General features: G+C 39.8%; 1 protein-coding gene across 11 annotated transcripts in view; it reads left to right on the top strand.

Moving 5' to 3' along the window:
* LOC102391153 (LIM domain containing preferred translocation partner in lipoma) overlaps positions 1–18,208 on the top strand; it is a 756,640-nt gene that overhangs the window by 83,927 nt on the left and 654,505 nt on the right. For 4 of the 11 annotated variants that reach the window (XM_006068964.4, XM_044937882.2, XM_044937946.2 and 1 more), the window contains one exon: positions 3,016–3,069. The exons of the other annotated variants lie outside the window; for them this stretch is intronic. The gene's annotated coding sequence lies outside the window, so the exon portion shown is untranslated. The remainder of the gene's footprint in view (positions 1–3,015; positions 3,070–18,208) is intronic. 11 annotated transcript variants of the gene reach the window in all.

The raw sequence follows: 18,208 nt of genomic DNA, 5'->3' as shown, positions 1-18,208 counted from the left end.
AGAACAAATTAGTGGGAACTGATTTAAAACTGTGTTTCTTTCAAAAAAATCATCCCCGCCCCCCAAGTTATTTCAGTTTCCCATGACTCATAAAGGAAATCTTCAGGATTCACAAGAAATTGGCAATCCTCTCCCACCTTTGCTGTTGGAGGCTGCTAGAAAAACTGTGCTTTGGGGGCAGTTTAAATCTCAGAGGACATGGGCTGGGATTGCAGAAGGCAGGGTCTGGAGAGGCTTTTCGAGAAACTTGTGGACAAAATGTTGTGAAATGGTTTCTTTCTCTCCCTTTGTTTCTGAATTTCTTGTTATCTGCCTTTGCAATGCACAGTTAATTAGTGTATCCTTTTGGTACGATCCTTGCACTCTTGTTTCCTGTCACTCTTGAGCTGACAAAAAAGTGGGCCACGAGAATGAGATCTTGGGCTGCCAAGCCTTTCACCTCCTCTTAGGACGCAGCCTGTGTGCTAATGCCTCCCATACAACGAAGATGGCAAAATAAATTTGATAATCAAATAGTAAAGCTTGTTTCCTTCTGCAACCCTCACATTTTTTTATAGGTCAAAAACAACTCTGCTTTTGCCTGTGCCCTGCTTAATTAAAAAAAAAAAATCAAATCATGGTAAATATATCGAGCTACCCTTACTGTTCTCCTTTGTCCATGAAATCATAGTGTGTTAGGGAAACAGAAAGATTTCCATTTCTTGACTGTAATTGTAGAAATATATATTCAGAATTTTCCATTTATTGGCCAATACCATAGAATACTGTGCCACGATGTGAGAATTTTCTAAAGGAGAAATGACTGAGATACAACTTGTGTGTTGTATCTGCTTCTTAAACATTTAGTCATCTGAGTAAGTTTCTTTATCCCTTGTAATTTCTTGATCTCTAAAATGAGATTCAGAAGATCTCCATGACTTTTTTTTCCCCCCAGTTATGTAAAATTCATGGTACCTGAGAGTTTGGGGAACAGATATTTCTAGGCATCTATTCATTTTTCTGACCTTTAAGTGGAATGATGACCCATAAACGCATGTAATCATTGGCCTCAGTAACTTATAGGTGGCTCGGAAGCAAACACCCTGCATTTCCTTGCACTAATTTGTTTGTGATTAACATTCTCTGCCCTTTCTGATATCCTATGCTCATATTCTGAAATGTAACTATGGGGTCTTCTTTACCTCTTGCACTGAATATCTTGCTCAAAGTTACTAATCCATTGCGTGCATGCATGCAAAGTTGCTTCAGTCATGTCTGAATCTTTGTGACCCCATGGACTGCAGCCCACTAGGCTCCTCGGTCCATGGGATTCTCCAGGCAAGAATACTGGAGTGGGTTCCCATGCCCTTCTGCAGGGTATCTTCCCGACCCAGGGATCAAACCCTAGTCCCTGGGTCTCCTGCATTGATGAGCAGGTTCTTTACTTACTAGCGCCACCTGGAAAGCCTGACTAATCCATCAAGTTACAGCAAACAACAATTTATTGACATCTGAGGCTTTTCTTTCATTTTATGACCTCAGATGAGAGGTTTTGAGTCTCAGCTTCCTTTGCTAGAGGTTAGTGGACAAGGCCTGGAGAGGGGACTCTGGTTGTCTTGTCACCTGGATGAGCTAGAATAGGAACTATAGTTATCCTATATGTAAGGGCCTGACTTTCTGACCTTCAGAAATCAGAGAGGCATGTCGGTGTGGAGTGTGGGGACCTGAGTGTGACTAAACTCAAGTCACTTGATCTTTCTGAGCTTCACTTGACCTATCTGTGAAATAGGGTAATGACCTCTTTTCTGTGTGAAAGTGGGGGGTTTCCAGGGAACTTCTAGAAAGACCTTGATCTATGATCCTGTGATCAAGTACCCTGCCCGAGGTACTAGTTTCCAGGGACTTGAGGTTGCGGGGAGGAAGAAAAACAAAACAGTGGAGGATATTTTCAGAGGCGTACACAGTTTATAGACTGTTTGGTGGGAGAGCAATATCTTTGAAAAGTTATCGGAACCCTTTTACATATTATGTAAGGAAATTGATAAAAACTGATACTCATATATGCAAAACGCCTTAAAATCAATCACCTTTTTCCCCTCTAGCCTGGGGGAAATGGCTTGTCATTTTCACCATTTTATTTTTATGGTAACTGAACCAGGGAGAGAAATAATAGAATGCTGTCAGGGTCTGTCTGAGGATCCTATAAGGCAGGAAGGAGATGGTTGAAGCTTTACCTAGAGCTTAATAGCTACAGAGGAGTTTGCGCTCTTCCAGTCCAGTGGTTTGCAAGCCCATCTGCCGTATTAAAACCTCTGGAGGAATTAAGAAAAAGATGCCCTGTCCCTAAGTTGCTCACCTGGATTATAGTGTGTGAGCTTTGGTCTTATTTTAGAGCTCCTGGGAGACCCACTGATGTAGTCTTGATCTTTAACCTGTGTCTTTGGTGGTATCGTGGTAATAACCCCTCTCCATGGGCCATATTATGGGCCGTCGCGACCCTGACACCTAAGTGAAACCACTAGATAACTAAGAATTTCACCCAAACTACATGAAATCACTGGAAACTGCTGAAAAGGCTCATAAGTTCTGTGAGGCCTTGAAATAAAGGGAGAGAAGGGGTTAACATTTTTTGTGGTATGTGCTTTCTTTTATGCTTCTGAGAACGTTTAAAATGATAGCAAGGAATATATTTCATTGCTTTAATTGTTCAAGGTCTTTTTAAAGTGTGTGCAATAAAATACCATTTAAGCTAACTGACCTTTATATTTTAATGCTTTTGGAAAGGAACAATACCTAGTATTCAGCTGCAGTATAATTTTTAATTATTTATATATATATATATATCTTTTTTTTTTTTTTTTTTTTTTTTCAGTCTGCTGAGGCTGTTTTGGAATCAAAGAGCTGAGAGTTCTGTTGCCTTCCCAGATATTTCACCTGTTTCTGTTTAAACATCAAGTTCTATTTGTTTGATGGTTCTTGACCTCATAATGTCTAACCTTTGTATCTTTTTTTTCCCCCCCTCTCAAACTTATCCAGGAAGGAAACTTCAAGGCCTGATTCACTATTTTTTCCTCCTGCTGAGAAGTTCAGGTGTGTAGTGGAAAGTAGCACATGTGGGCTAATCTATATTTTCACCAAAAGAGTGCTTCTTGCCCCCCACCACGCCCAAGCTTGCGCATTTGGTGATAGTTAACCTTAAAGGCCTTCCCTGCAGAGCTTCCCTGGTGGCTCAGATGGTAAAGCATCTGCCTGCAATGCGGGAGACCTGGGTTCTAATCCCTGGGTTGGGAAGATCTCCTGGAGAAGGAAATGGCAACCCACTCCAATATTCTTGCCGGGAGAATCCCATGGACGGAGGAGCCTGGTAGGCTCCAGTCCATGGGGTCGCAAAGAGTCGGACACGACTGAGCAACTTCACTTTCACTTTCAACCTCAAAGGCCAGTGCTGATAGATTTAAAAAAATTGGTGCTAGCTATTATCATGTTAGATATAGCTCATCTTCCAACTCTAAACTTGCTCTTCCTAGAAGGAAAATAGTACTCAGATTGCAGATGTGGTGAACTGGAATTTCAGAGGCTTCAATTGACCTACAAATCTTATAATTATAGCCCTGGTTACATAGACACTGTGGCCTTGGATGTGTTAGGAATTGTTTACTCCAGGAGTTTTAGAAGAAGAAATTATAGGATAATTTTCCATATTAAGAAATTAAAATATGCAACATTCTTTATGTATCTATGAAACATATGGACACATAGATATTACATGGAATGAGGTAGTTTGGGCTTAATTTATTAATTATTTTCAAATCCTATTAGAAAATAGAGCAACTTTAAAAAAATATTACTTATTTTTAATTGGAGGATAATTGCTTTACAATATTGTGTTGGTTTCTGCCGTATATCAACATGAATCAGCCATAGGTCTGTGCGACCCCACAGATGGCAGCCCACCAGGCTCCCCCGTCCCTGGGATTCTCCAGGCAAGAGCACTGGAGTGGGTTGCCATTTCCTTCTCCAATGCATGAAAGTGAAAAGAGAAAGGGAAGTCGCTCAGTCGTGTTACAAGTGTACAACATAGTGATCTGCAGTTTTTAAAGGTTATACTTAATTTATAGTTATTTAAAAATATTGGCTATATTCCCTGTACTGTACAGTATATTCATGTAGCTTATTTATTTTATACATAGTACTTTGTGCCTCTTAATCCCCTACCTGTATCTTGCCCTTTCTACTTCTCCCTCTCCACTGGTAACTGTTAATTTGTTCTCTATATCTATCTGTGTCTGTTTCTGTTTTGTTATATTCACTCCTGCTACTGCTAAGTCGCTTCAGTCATGTCTGACTCTGTGCGACCCCATAGATGGCAGCCCCCCAGGCTCTGCCATCCCTGGGATTCTGCAGGCAAGAACACTGGAGTGGGTTGCCATTTCCTTCTCCAAAAGTGGATTGCCATTTCCTTTTCCAATTCACTATATATTCTCCAATTCACTATATATTCTCCAATTCACAATATATTCACTAGTATGTTTTACTTTTTAGATTCCACATATAAGTGATGTCATACAGTATGTTTTTTTCTGATTCATTTCACTAAGCATACATAATACCCTCCAGGTTCATCCATGTTGTTTCAAGTGGCAAAATTTCATTTATTTTTTATGACTGAGTAGTATTCTATTGTATACATGTACCACATCTTCTTTATCCATTCATCATTAGATTACTTCCATATCTTGCCTATTGTAAATAATGCTATTATGAACACTGGCGGGCATGTAACTTTTTGAGCAGGTGTTTTTGTTTTCTTCAGTGATATATCCAGGAGTGGAATTGTTGAGTCAAATGGTACAATACCTATATACTTTTATCAGTTTCATGTATTGTTAACATTTCATGCTATTTGCATTTTCCCCCACCTTCTTATGTGTGTGTACATATATACATATATATATATACACACACACATGCATTTACATATATATTTTTTATAGTATTTTTTCTACAGTGCTTGAGAGGAGATTGCATATGTCATGATACATCATGGCCTCCTCTGACTAAGTACAGTGTGTATTTCCTAATAATAAGGATCATCTCTTCATATTCACATTATAGTTACCTGTTTCAGTACACATAATCCTAATGTAATATTTTAATCTACTGTTTTGACTTCCTGTTTTGTCAATTTGCCAGTTATATACTTGACAGCATTTTCCTCCTCTAGTAGAGAATCCAGCCTATATACAGACAATATACAGTATAATTCATAGTAGTATGTAATTGTTGTGATGATTAAATTGTCCCTGTATTCTGACTCCTGTGTCCTTGTGTATGTCCCTATCTTTGCTGTTAGCACTTATTTACTTGCTAGGATAAAAGGATATTCTAGTTTGATCTTGTATCTTCTCTGTCTGAGCTCTAAAATCAACTATTTCTTCACTATGTCTTGGTTCTTTTCAGGTGTTGGGGCCAATATTTGAGTGTTGCATGTTCTTATGGTACTGTGGTGCTTTGGGTCCTAAGCCCATTCAATAGCCAGAGCTGGGGAATATTGCACATAAAAGCTTTATAGGCACATGCGTGTATACATAAAGCACTTAAATATATACATACCTGTGCTATATGGATGTCTATCCTCATATGTATATACAAATAATAATAATGATTTTATTTTTACCGTCATCATGACACAACACAGACCTGCTAAAAAGAGTTCAGAGTTTGTTTGTGATCCTCTGCCCTAACTTTAACCCTGTCCAGGACTGAAGATATACCGTCAAATACTATATTTAGGAGTTACCTGGATTACTTCTTTTCTCTTTATGATCCTTTCCCCCAACCCCTCAGTGTCATTATGTTGTTCGTTTGAAATGTGTTTGGATTCAGTTGTTTCAATTGACTTTGGGTTTCAGTTTCCTTCCTTCTCACCCTTGTCGTGTTGATTTCATTTTATTTTTTGAATATGTAAAATATTAACATGCTTCAGTTGTCAAAACTAACAAAAAAGTATACTCCAATATTTCTTCTACTTTCTTACCCAACCAGCCTCATTGTTTCCTTGGTATCTTTCTTGTGTCTCTCGTATTTCTTTTTCTTTTGTACACAAAAGGTAATAACGCACACACACACATATGCTCTTAGGTACTTTGCTTTTTAAAAATCTTTTTCTTCTTTCTTTCTCTCTCCCTCCCTCCTTTCTTTAGAACTTCTTTCTTTTCTTATGTCTGCCCTTCCGTCTCTCTTTTCCCCCTTCTCTCTCTTTCCTTCCTGGTTTTACCCATCTTTATGCCTTTCTTTCCTTCCTTATATCTCTCCCTGTCTCTCTATCTTTTTTATACAACTGATCTTCTATGCTTGGGTGGTAGAGCAGTTTCCTGCAGTGAATAATATTATGCATATTTATTTATATAACATTGGAGGCTTATCTTCAAGCTATGTTCTTAGAAGTGGGAATGCTGGGTCAAGGGCAGATGCCTTGTTATGTAGGTAGTGCCGTATGGAGTATCCCACCAGCATCCTCAACCACAGAGCGTATTGTCAAGCTTTTGAATTGCTGCCAGTGTGATGGGTGAGAAATGATATCTCAGTTTAGTTTAAATTTGCATATGTCTTCTTATGAGTGAAGCTGAACATCTTTTCATGTGTTTAAAGACCACATTTGTTAATTTTATAAGTTCCATTTTTTATGAATTATCTGTTCATATCATTTGCCCATTTTTTAAATTTGAATTTTGGTCTTTCTTTTCCTCAAGAAATCTCTGTAAATTAGCCCTTAATTTATGAAATATATTATAAATATTTTCTCCCAATTTGTTGTTTGACTTTGTTTACAGTGTTTGTCTTTTGTGTCATGAAAAAAGACTTTTACATTTTATATAGACAAATTTAACAATCTTTTGTAAAAATTGCTTCTGTTCTTTGATCATAGTTAGAAAGTGTTCCTGACACCATGTTTATACTCGTGTTATCTTCCAGTTCCTGTATAGTTTCTCTTTTCACGTTTAGATGTCTGATTCATGTGCAGTTTATTCTTATATATGATGTGATGAATGGCTCTATTTTTGTCTTTATCCAAATGACTATCTAGCATCCCAGTACCGTTTAATTAAACAATTCTTTGTCTCTGTGATTTGAGATTGATGGTTACTTTTTAACTTATACCATGACTAGATATGAAGGAGAGGGAATGATGGGGAAGAGGGTGATTAGAGGAAAATTTAGAGATTCTGGCTGAAGGTTGAGACAAGATTAGAACCTAAATCTTCTCACTTTCAATACAGAATGCTTGACTTTTTTATAAGTCAACTTCTCTCATCCATTTTTCTTGTCAAATTGACTAATGTGTTTAACAAAAAAGATATTTAAAACAAAATAGGGTTTAGGCTTTATCTATGCTCTCTCCTTCTCAGTGATCTGTAAACCACTCCTCCTCCCTGAAATAGATTATGAGAAGTTGGCTGCACAGTTTTCTGTGAACACGTGTGCCTCTGTGTCTACTGTCTGTAGCACTGGCCACACGCTGACTGCTCACTATGCCCTCCTCTGCCAACTGCCCATGTTTCAGTGACACCTCTGCTTGTAGCCCATAGCCACATGGGGTGAGAAGGGATCCCCAGAGGTCTTGGGGTTTTGGGGGGCTGGCTTTATAGTTCTGTAATTCTCCAGCAAGCTGGGAAATATACCAAAGTCTCATTTCCCTCGATTTTAGAGAAGGAAAAAATCCAAATAAATAAATTTCATACCTTCAAGAATCAGATTTAAAAGTTTTTTGTAATTTTTATAGAACACGTAATAAACTCCCATCTTTTTTAAAAGAACTCATCTGATGAGAATTTAATATTGATGGCACAGCCATTAATGTGCATTTTGCAAACTGAGCTATGCTAAATGTTAGCCTTCTTTGATCTGTGGATAGATATTTCATGAAAAGGGGCATTTTTGTGGTCAAACATTTGAGAAATGCCAGCTTATGCAGATTAAGACACATTTCTTTGCAGTACGGCTTCTCAGGGCTCTTAGTATGAATTTGTCAAATTTCTTTAAACCAGGGACAAATATCTGCCCCCCTCCTTCCCAATACTTTACTCCTATTAATAGCTTAATTCTTAGATGTGCAGTCAAGTATATTAGGGCTGCAATATTATATCATATGGTACCAGGATTCCCCATGACTTTTTGGTTTTATTGCTTCCTCCTAAATTAGAAGAATTTAGCTTTAGAAGAAATTAACCTCTGTGAGGGCATCATTCATTACTGTGGTGCAGACACCTACAGTGCCTGGAGTATCCTAGGTGTTCATTTAATATTTCTGAGCTTGAACTTGTCTGCTCTCGTTGACCTTGCTACAGTGTTTCTGGTTTGGTTCCCCTTCCAACAGTATATGTTTTAAGAGGCAGTTTCTTTCTTCTTAGTCCTAGCAATCAGATAAACATGTTTGCAAAGAATTTTGTGTATAACTTCCTGGTTTCTGTAGAGGTGTAAAGCTTAATCATGAATCATTATTACATAAATGATTTAATCATTGCTGCTTGTCACCCAGGAATAGGCACATAGAATTGTTCCTTGTACTCCTGTGTTTTCTAAATTTTCTACAGTGAAAATTAATTACTTGTATATTCAAAATGAGCACCAACATAATGTTGAAAATAAAGCACACTAATAGTTCGGAATTCTGAGCTCCCAAAGAGCTCCTGTATTAAACCTAGATATTAGACACTTTAACTAGAAACAGCTAGTTAAGAAGGAAATATCTGGGCTCAGGAGCTCTGCACTTGTGCAATTTCAGCTTGGGACTCATCCTGGAAACCACTGTTGGTTTTCTCTGTCTCATGCATTTTAGGTTGAATAGTTTTTCTGATCAGAGACCACTCTGATGTACTCCAGTTTCAGCTGCTCTGAAAGATGACCACCTGTCTCTTGGAGTTTGTCCAGTCTTCCCTGCACCTCTCATTTCCACCGGGGATCGTACAACAGATCCCTGGTTATTTTGGGTTGGTCGGTATCAACCATAAATGTGTACTTAGGTACCTGTGTGCACATGCATGCACACTTGTACACATGCATCTTCTGAGTGAGGGGCTGAGGTGTCACATATCCAGGTTTAATAATGGAGCTCTTTGGGAGCACAGAATTCTGAGCTATTAGCGTGCTTTCTTTATTTTCAACATTATGTTGGTGTTCGTTTTGAATATACAAGTAATTAATTTTCACTGTAGAAAATTTGGAAAACAGGAAAGTATGAGGAACACAATCTGGGTTGCCTGTAATCCTATTATCTCGAAATACATCAAGGTGAATAATGTTCTGTCCTGTGTATGAGCATGTGTGTGTATACGGACTATTGACTGCTATTCTGTGGCTTGCTCTTTAAACCAGTCCTCCACTGTTAAATACGTCCTGTATTTTTAACATTAAAATTAATAATAGTTATGTACTGCAACACTGAGCAGTTAACCTTTACTTAGTGCCTACCAGGGAAATCCTTGTGCTGCACGAGTCAGTGGTTATATCTTGATTCACCTTTGTACTTACAGGGATTAGCTCAGGCCCATCTGTGCACATGGTTTTTGCCCAGTAAATGCATAATGAATTTCTGTGACTAGACATTAAACCAGAATTGGGACTGCCCACCTTTTCTTAAGAAGTTAAACTCTACGCATGATGTGTTCCAAAACTACAAAAGAAGGTGAGAGCCAAGACTGATGTAGCTGCCCTTATAAGGGCAGGACAGGTTCAGTAAGGCTGTACCAGTTCAGTAGGTGTTATCTCTGGTGAATTGAAAGTGTCTGCCAGTTACGAGACAGGGCTTCAACGTATTTTGTGGTCAGCACACTTTGTATCTGGTCCTCATCATTTTAGGCCTGCAGCCTCCCACCCCGCTTTTTAATTAATTTATTTATTTTTCTCAATCTTGATTATTTTTATCAGAATCACACAGGAGAGCTTTATTTATTTTTTTAATGGATAATTTATCTTTATTTTATTTTTTAATATAAATTTATTTATTTTAATTGGAGGCTAATTATAATATTGTATTGGTTTTGCCATACATCAACATGAATCTGCCACGGGTATACACGTGTTCCCCATCCTGAACCCCCCTCCCACCTCCCTCCTCGTACCATCCTTCTGGGTCATCCCAGTGCACTAGCCCCAAGCATCCTGTACCATGCATCGAACCTGGACTGGTGATTCATTTCATATATGATATCATACATGTTTCAATGCCATTCTCCCAAATCATCCCACCCTCTCCCTCTCCCACTGTCCCTTCTATACACATGTCTCTTTAATAGTGAATCAGAGTTTCAGCAGTAGGACAGAGAGGAAATTACATTAATCAGTTCCACGAGGCAGCTCAGGATCAACTCAGTTTCACTTCCATACATGCCTGGGAGCAAGAACTTTGCATTAATTGGCTTGCCATTTCCTGTGTTCTGCCTCAGATGCTTTAGGAATAGGATTGGTTGTCAGAGGCATTGCATGGGAAAGGAAGAATCGGTGCAAACTGTTTGGAGGATCTAAAGGAGAATATTTGCTGCTCCACGAGCATCTTCCTCTCTGGGGCCTCAAAAAGCTTGTGCCCACCAAACGCAGTGGATAGAATTCCCTTACTGCCTCTCCTCCCGTTGAAGATGTGGCATGTGTAGCTGAAAGATTATAAATCGCCCAGGGCAACTGTTGACGAGTTGAGTTCCTAGAGTGTAACCTCCCAACAGGACTTCTAAGAGAACTTGATGCCTAAATATTTAGATCCCTGGAGGCTTTGTCTTTCTCAGCCATACTCCTGAGTCACAGTGTGGCGTCTATCTCTTCTGTGTGTGTTTGTGCTTGCTCAGTTGCATTTGACTCTTTGCCACCCTATGGACTGTAGCCCACCAGGCTCCTCTGTCCTTGGAATTTTTCAGGCAAGAATACTGGAATGGGTTTCCCTTTCCTCCTGCAGGGGATCTTCCTGACCCAGGGATCGAACTCATGTTTCCTGAATCTCCTGCATTGGCAGGCAGATTCTTTACCACTGTGCCACCTGGGAAGCCCCATCTTCTTTGTGTAGTGCTAGATAAACACAAATAAATCCTTGCATCCCAACTCACTCCCACTCCATGCCAGGGAGGTTATAAAATGTTTGAGTGACTTATTTAAGTGTTATTCCTATTGGCTTCTTGGGAAAGTTCCCTCTGCCTTGATGGAGTTGCGGAAACACCTTGGTTGTTTCAGCAACAAGGCTAAGAACCCATGTCATAGAACCATTTGTCTGACCTCATGTACTGAATGTGTGAATTGATACTGGGAAGGGAGGGAGCAAAAAGGGTGCAGAATGCTGTATCCAGCTGGGGACTCTGTTAGATAATTCCAGTAGACACCTCATAAGTCTTTCTAGCACCCACTCAAAATAAATGTTACCCCATTTTACAGATAGATAAGGAAACTGAGGCTCAGATATTTTATGTTACTTTCCCAGGTCATGGAAATGAAACTAGAAACCATGTCTGAAAAACCATGAAATTTGTGACTGTTCTTGTCCAACCTGCCAACCAACACGTGATTCTAGAGCATCACTGTTTCTCTGACCTTGTTCATAGATTTGAGGCATGCAGCCTGCATCTGGGGCTTGAAAGTCCTATTTGGTGAAGGTTTTCCTAACGTCCCACCCCGCACCATACACACTCTGTGCCAGACCTCTACGAACACAGTGATGGTTGCTGTGTACATGTTTGTCTCCTGTGCTGAACAGTGAGTTCTTCTAGATGTCTTAGTATAGTATCTGATTCATGGCAGTCTTTTGATACATGTGTATTGAAAATTCTCTTTTTTTGCCCCATGTCATGTTTCTGTGTTAGGATACTAAAAATCTAGAAGTGCCCTTTTAGAAGTAGGCAACTCATTTGCTCATGATGCACCAGCTTTAGTTTTTGCTTTAATATTTGTTGTAAAGATACCGTTTGGCTTAGCTCTCTGCTTCAGCCCTTGGAATGGTAAGATAGCCAGTTGTCGACTTTATTAACATTATGGGCATCTCTGAGTTTGTGAATAACTAACATAACATTTGTTGCTATTATATCAGCATAAAACCATTTGTAATATGAACAAACATGTATTTCAGTTTTGTTGTTTATATACAGATTGAATTCAGTTCAGTTCAGTCGCTCAGTCGTGTCCGACTCTTTGCGACCCCATGAATCAAAGCACACCAGGCCTCCCTGTCCATCACCAACTCCCGGAGTTCACTCAGACTCACGTCCATCGAGTCAGTGATGCCATCCAGCCATCTCATCCTCTGTCGTCCCCTTTGCCTCCTGCCCCCAATCCCTCCCAGCATCAGAGTCTTTTCCAATGAGTCAACTCTTCGCCTGAGGTGGCCAAAGTACTGGAGTTTCAGCTTCAGCATCATTCCCTCCAAAGAAATCCCAGGGCTGATTTCTTTCAGAATGGACTGGTTGGATCTCCTTGCAGTCCAAGGGACTCTCAAGAGTCTTCTCCAACACCACAGTTCAAAAGCATCAATTCTTCGGCGTTCAGCTTTCTTCACAGTCCAACTTTCACATCCATACATGACCACTGGAAAAACCATAGCCTTGACTAGACGGACCTTTGTTGGCAAAGTAATGTCTCTGCTTTTGAATATGCTATGTAGGTTGGTCATAACTTTCCTTCCAAGGAGTAAGCGTCTTTTAATTTCATGCAGTCACCATCTGCAGTGATTTTGGAGCCCCAAAAAATTAAGTCTGACACTGTTTCCCATCTATTTCCCATGAAGTGATGGGACCAGATGCCATGATCTTAGTTTTCTGAATGTTGAGCTTTAAGCCAACTTTTTCACTCTCCTCCTTCACTTTCATCAAGAGGCTTTTTAGTTCCTCTTCACTCTCTGCCTTAAGGGTGGTGTCGTCTGCATATCTGAGATTATTGATATTTCTCTGGGCAATCTTGATTCCAGCTTGTGTTTCTTCCAGTCCAGCATTTCTCAGATGTACTCTGCATATAAGTTAAATAAGCAGGGTGACAATATACAGCCTTGACGTACTCCTTTTCCTATTTGGAACCAGTCTGTTGTTCCATGTCCAGTTCTAACTGTTGCTTCCTGACCTGCACACAGATTTCTCAAGAGGCAGGTCAGGTGGTCTGGTATTCCCATCTCTTGAAGAATTTTCCACAGTTGATTGTGATCCACACAGTCAAAGGCTTTGGCATAGTCAATAAAGCAGAAATAGATGTTTTTCTGGAACTCTGTTGCTTTTTCCATGATCCAGTGGATGTTGACAATTTGATCTCTGGTTCCTCTGCCTTTTCTAAAACCAGCTTGAACATCAGGAAGTTCATGGTTCACATATTGCTGAAGCCTGGCTTGGAGAATTTTGAGCATTACTTTACTAGTGTGTGAGATGAGTGCAATTACTTTCCACTTAATATCTATAAAATTAATTTCTAGATTGTTACTTTCAAATATAGGTGCATCTTTTGCGTATGATTTGTAGTAAAAAGTCTTCTAAAGGTGTTTTATACCCTGAAATTATACAAATCCACTAAAATATTAAAGTATATATTATAAGAGTAACATACAACAATATTTAACTGTGATTGTGGAAACTATTAAGAACTTTTGAATAGTTAAGCAATTAGGGAAATAAGTTGATAGTAAATGCTAGTATTAGATTCGTGAAATCTTTATTAATAGAGTACATTAGCTAGATACCTTTGGGAAGAACATTGTATTTTTTCTTAGCTAATAAATGTTTATAAAAATATAAATTTTAAGAGGCATTATTATGAGATTAAATTATATTATAATTCTAATCATTATAGAATTGGTTAGTGAATGCATTCATAATTAAAAAGAGTTACTATTTTTAAGAAACTGTTTTTAAGTGCTTCCCAGGTGGCTCAGATGGTAAAGTGTCTGTCTGCAATGCGGGAGACCCAGGTTTGATCCCTGGGTCGGGAAGATTCCCTGAGAAGGAAATGGCAATCCACTCCAGTACTCTTGCCTGGAAAATTCCATGGACAGAGGAGCCTGGTAGGCTACTGTCCTTGGGTGGAAAAGAGCTGGACACGACTGAGCGACTTCATTTTCTTTCTTTCACTTTTAAGTTTCAGTATTTAATTTTACTTAAGGCCATGAATCTTTCTAGAAAAGTCCTAAAAGAATTGTTTAGTTTTTTTTAAAGATAAATTACAAGTAGATAGCCAACTTTGTCCCTTCAACATTTCATGGTCAGAAAAACCTCCACAATCGTGTAACAAATCCCTGATAAATTATCTTAAACACAGAGAAATTTTGTATTTATTCTTGTATCAAGGAAATCTAGGTGATGATGGTAATAGATTTCAGTCTTGGCTTTGGCTTAATATTGATTTTAACACTCAGCAATTTAGCATTTGACTCAAGTATGTAATGGATACAAATCTTCTTTCGGTAGATTTTTATCCTTTTGTACTGGGAGACAGCATGTAGGTCAGGTTGGAACAGATTCCTCACATTTGTCTACCATTAATTTGTTTACAAATGATTTCAATGATTACCATCTATTAATTCTCCCAGTGATCCTTAAGAAAGTCAGTCCCTCATTAAAGAGAGGGAAGGCATGGCTTGGAGAAGTGAAGGGCATTCGTTGTCAGAGGATACCAGGTGGTAGGAAAGCCTGAACATTTGACCTTATCTCTGTCCCAGTGCTTGGTATCCCCCAAACCTGTCTTTTAGTCCTGGCTTTGGACTGTTTCTGGCACAGCTCCTTACACAGAGTAAGGCATTTAATTTCCATACAACCAGTCTAATAAGAAGTGTTAGTAAACTTAATCAGAGTATGTTTATAGTTCTGTTCTGAAATCAGTGACTTCTGGGTTTAATGAAGATTGACCACCTTCTCGAGGACAGACGTGCTCCTTACATGCTTTGTGTCCCCATGAGCCTGATGGTCATGTCTTCTCCAGACTTGTCAGCTTTGTCTTTCTGTTGTGTGATAAGGGCTGAACAGAGGATAGACGGGTCATAATGACTGTTGGAATCCAAGCCAGTTTGTATTTGCTAGCAAGTATGGCTGAGGGAGCTTCCCTGGTAAGCTCATTTGGTAAAGAATCTGCCTGCAGTGCAGGAGACCTGGGTTCGATCCCTGGGTCGGGGAAGATCCTCTGGAGAAGGAAATGGCAAACCACTCCAGTATTCTTGCCTAGAAAATCCCATGGACAGAGGATCCTGATGGGCTACAGTCTATGGGATCGCAAGAGTCAGACATGACTTAGCAACTAAACCACCACCACCACCACCATGACTGAGGGAAATAAATTACCTCTAGGTTTAAGCAGGCTGGTTTTTAGTTGACACTGGAAGTGTAAATAATACTTCTTCCTGGTTTATGAGATGAAATTGGTTGTCTGCCACATAGATTTCTTATTTTTGTCCTCAGTTCATGGTGTGATCATGGAATGCAGTTTTGGAGATAATTTCAGGTCAGTTTATTTGCTCAATAATGATAATAATACCATTCATTGTCATTTAGTGAGCATCTAGTAAATACCAGACTATGTACACACATCATTCTTTTTTTTTCAGTATTTTTATTTTTTATTGGAGTATAGTTGATTTACAGTGTTGTGTTAGTTTCAGGTGTACAGCAAAGTGATTCAGCTAAACATATATATATGTGTGTGTGTGTATACATACATATATATTGTTTTTCATATTCTTTTACCTTATATGTTATTACAAAATATTGAGCATAGTTCTCTGTGGTATGTATAGGTCCTTGTGGGTTATTTATCTTATATATTGTTGTGTTAGTTGCTCAGTCATGTCCAATTCTTTGGGACCTCATAGACTGTAGCCTGCCAGGTTCCTCTGTCCATGGAATTCTCCAAGCAAGAATACTGGAGTGGGTAGCCATTGCCTTCTGCAGGGGATCTTCCCGATTCAGGGACTGAACCCAGGTCTCCCGCATTGCAGGCGGATTCTTTACTGTCTGAGCCACCTAGTACTGTATAAATGTTCATCCCAAACTCCTAATTTAGCCCCCTACCCTTTTCCTCTTTGGTAACCATAAGTTTGTTTTCTGTGTCTGTTTGTTTTCTGGATCTTTTTTTGTAAACAAGTTCATTTGTGTCATTTAAAAAAAAATAAGCTTATACATATAAGCAATATCATATGATATTTGTCTTTCTCTGTCTGGCTAACTTCACTCAGTATGATAATCTCTAGGTCCATCCATGTTGCTGCAAACGTACATTATTCTTAACCTTAGAATAAAAAAAGACATTTACACTTACAGTCTAATTCCCACTCTACAGATAAGGAAACACAGACTCAAAGAGATGAAAGGACTTGCTTAAGCTCACGAAGAAAGTGGCAACATCAGCATTTACCTAACTGCAAAGCCGGTACTCTACTTCCCCTTCCACACTGCCCTGGGACTGAAGGCTGGAAACTGACATCTGCAGGCTCCTGCTTCCTCCTGTCCTTTTACAGTAGGGGAAGGACTGTGCGTAAGCCAGTGCTGGCGCCTGCTGCTCAGGTGTCCTTGACTTGTGTTCTGATGTAGGAGGCACACCTTTGTTGAATAGAAGATGCTGATGACCCTCCCAAGCCATCTGCTGACAGGCCCAGGGGAAGCTGACCCTCGGCTCTTACCATAAAGAGTTCACTCTGGACTCTCCAACTAAAGGGAGGGGGCCTTGACAATTACTGTGCTGTTGAGCTGCACAGCCAGTCAGTTCTTTTCATTTATTCACTGCCTTTTGTCCAAACTTCTAGCACAGACTCTCAATCCTCGCTGTACATTAAAATCACCTGGGGTTTTAATTCTAACCATGCCTGGGTACCCCCTCTAGACATTCGGATTTAAATGGACTGGGGTGGGGCCCTGGCTATCAGCATTTGGAAAAAAAATTAGTACTGCAGAGGATTCTAATATCCAGCCAAATCAGTTCTTTAAGGGTAGAAAAACCCTCTCTTCACACTCTTGTTGATGTGGTGTATTTTCTTCTGACTTGAGTGAACTCTCAGTCTCATGATGTTATCATTCCATTGAGAGATTGAATCTACTCACCCAAAGCATTCATGCCTTTTTGAGGAGTTTAAGACCTTGAAGAGGATGTTATAGGAATGGACACAGATGCTGAAATTGGCAGCCATGGGGCATGCGAATGAGTCACTTTGGAATGGATCACTGGGAGCAACCGAAAGACAGAGCCATGACTTTGCCACCTTCCCTCCTAATTCATTGTCTTCCCAACCCCCTCGCCAGATTTTCAGTGTTGAAGGAGTTGTGTTTTTTAGTTGTGGGGTATTCACCTTCTAGCGATGTTCCTTCTGAGCCTAACTGGCTTATTTACAGTGGCTTGGATATGTTTATAGTTTCTTGACTTTTTGTTTGTTGTTGTTGTTCAGTTGCTCAGTTGTATCTGACTTTGTTGTTGTTGTTCAGTCACTCAGTTTGGTATCCCATGGACTGCAGCATGCCAGACTTCCCTGTCCTTCTCCGTCTTTGAAAAGTAAACTTTTTGTTTACTGATTGAATTTACTGCTACACTGAAAAGAAATGGCTTAAGTGGAGAAGATCACTATGCACGCAGAGGGCCCCATCTCTCTCTAGTGGAAGTACAGACTCTCAGCGTGGAACTTGGGGTTGTCTCCATCGTCTGACTCCAGTCCTTCACTCTAGAATCAAGGCCACTCTTCCTGTCCCTGGGCTCCAGCCAGGTGAACTGTACCCTGGACCAGGATCTGCCCGATCGCTGCCTTTGTTCCTTTTTTGTCTCGCTGGAACATTAGCTCTGTCCCTCATCCCAGTGGCTAGAAATAACCTTTTCTTTCCTAGAACCCCACACTGCTCTGAGTGGGAACACTTTTAGAACTTACTACATTGTACCTTGAGCTATCGTTATTTATGCGTGTGTATAGTTCTTCCCCTTCTGAAAGCTTCCGGAGGGTGGGGCAGCCTCTTAATTTTGGTGTCTCCTGCCGTGCCAAGAATATTGGAAGCATTCCCTGAATGTTTTTTGAATAAGTGTGTTACTTTTAGTTCAACTCAGCCATTGTCCAAAATTAATCTCATGAGATGTTGGTAGCTTTGGTGAACATTTGGGAGAGGTCCACCGTGATAGAGTGAAATCCGGTGACCTAGTTACAGAATATCCCCTGCAGGCTCACTGGTGAGGAAGGCTCATGTTTAAACTCGGTGAAAGAAGAGCCCGGCTTATTTATGGTGGCAGTTGTTTACATGTCTTTTAAAATGACCCT

This window comes from Bubalus bubalis, chromosome 1 (genome assembly GCF_019923935.1).
Source record: "Bubalus bubalis isolate 160015118507 breed Murrah chromosome 1, NDDB_SH_1, whole genome shotgun sequence".
Classification (NCBI taxonomy): Eukaryota; Metazoa; Chordata; class Mammalia; order Artiodactyla; family Bovidae; genus Bubalus; species Bubalus bubalis.
This window is presented reverse-complemented; position numbering and strand designations above follow the sequence as displayed.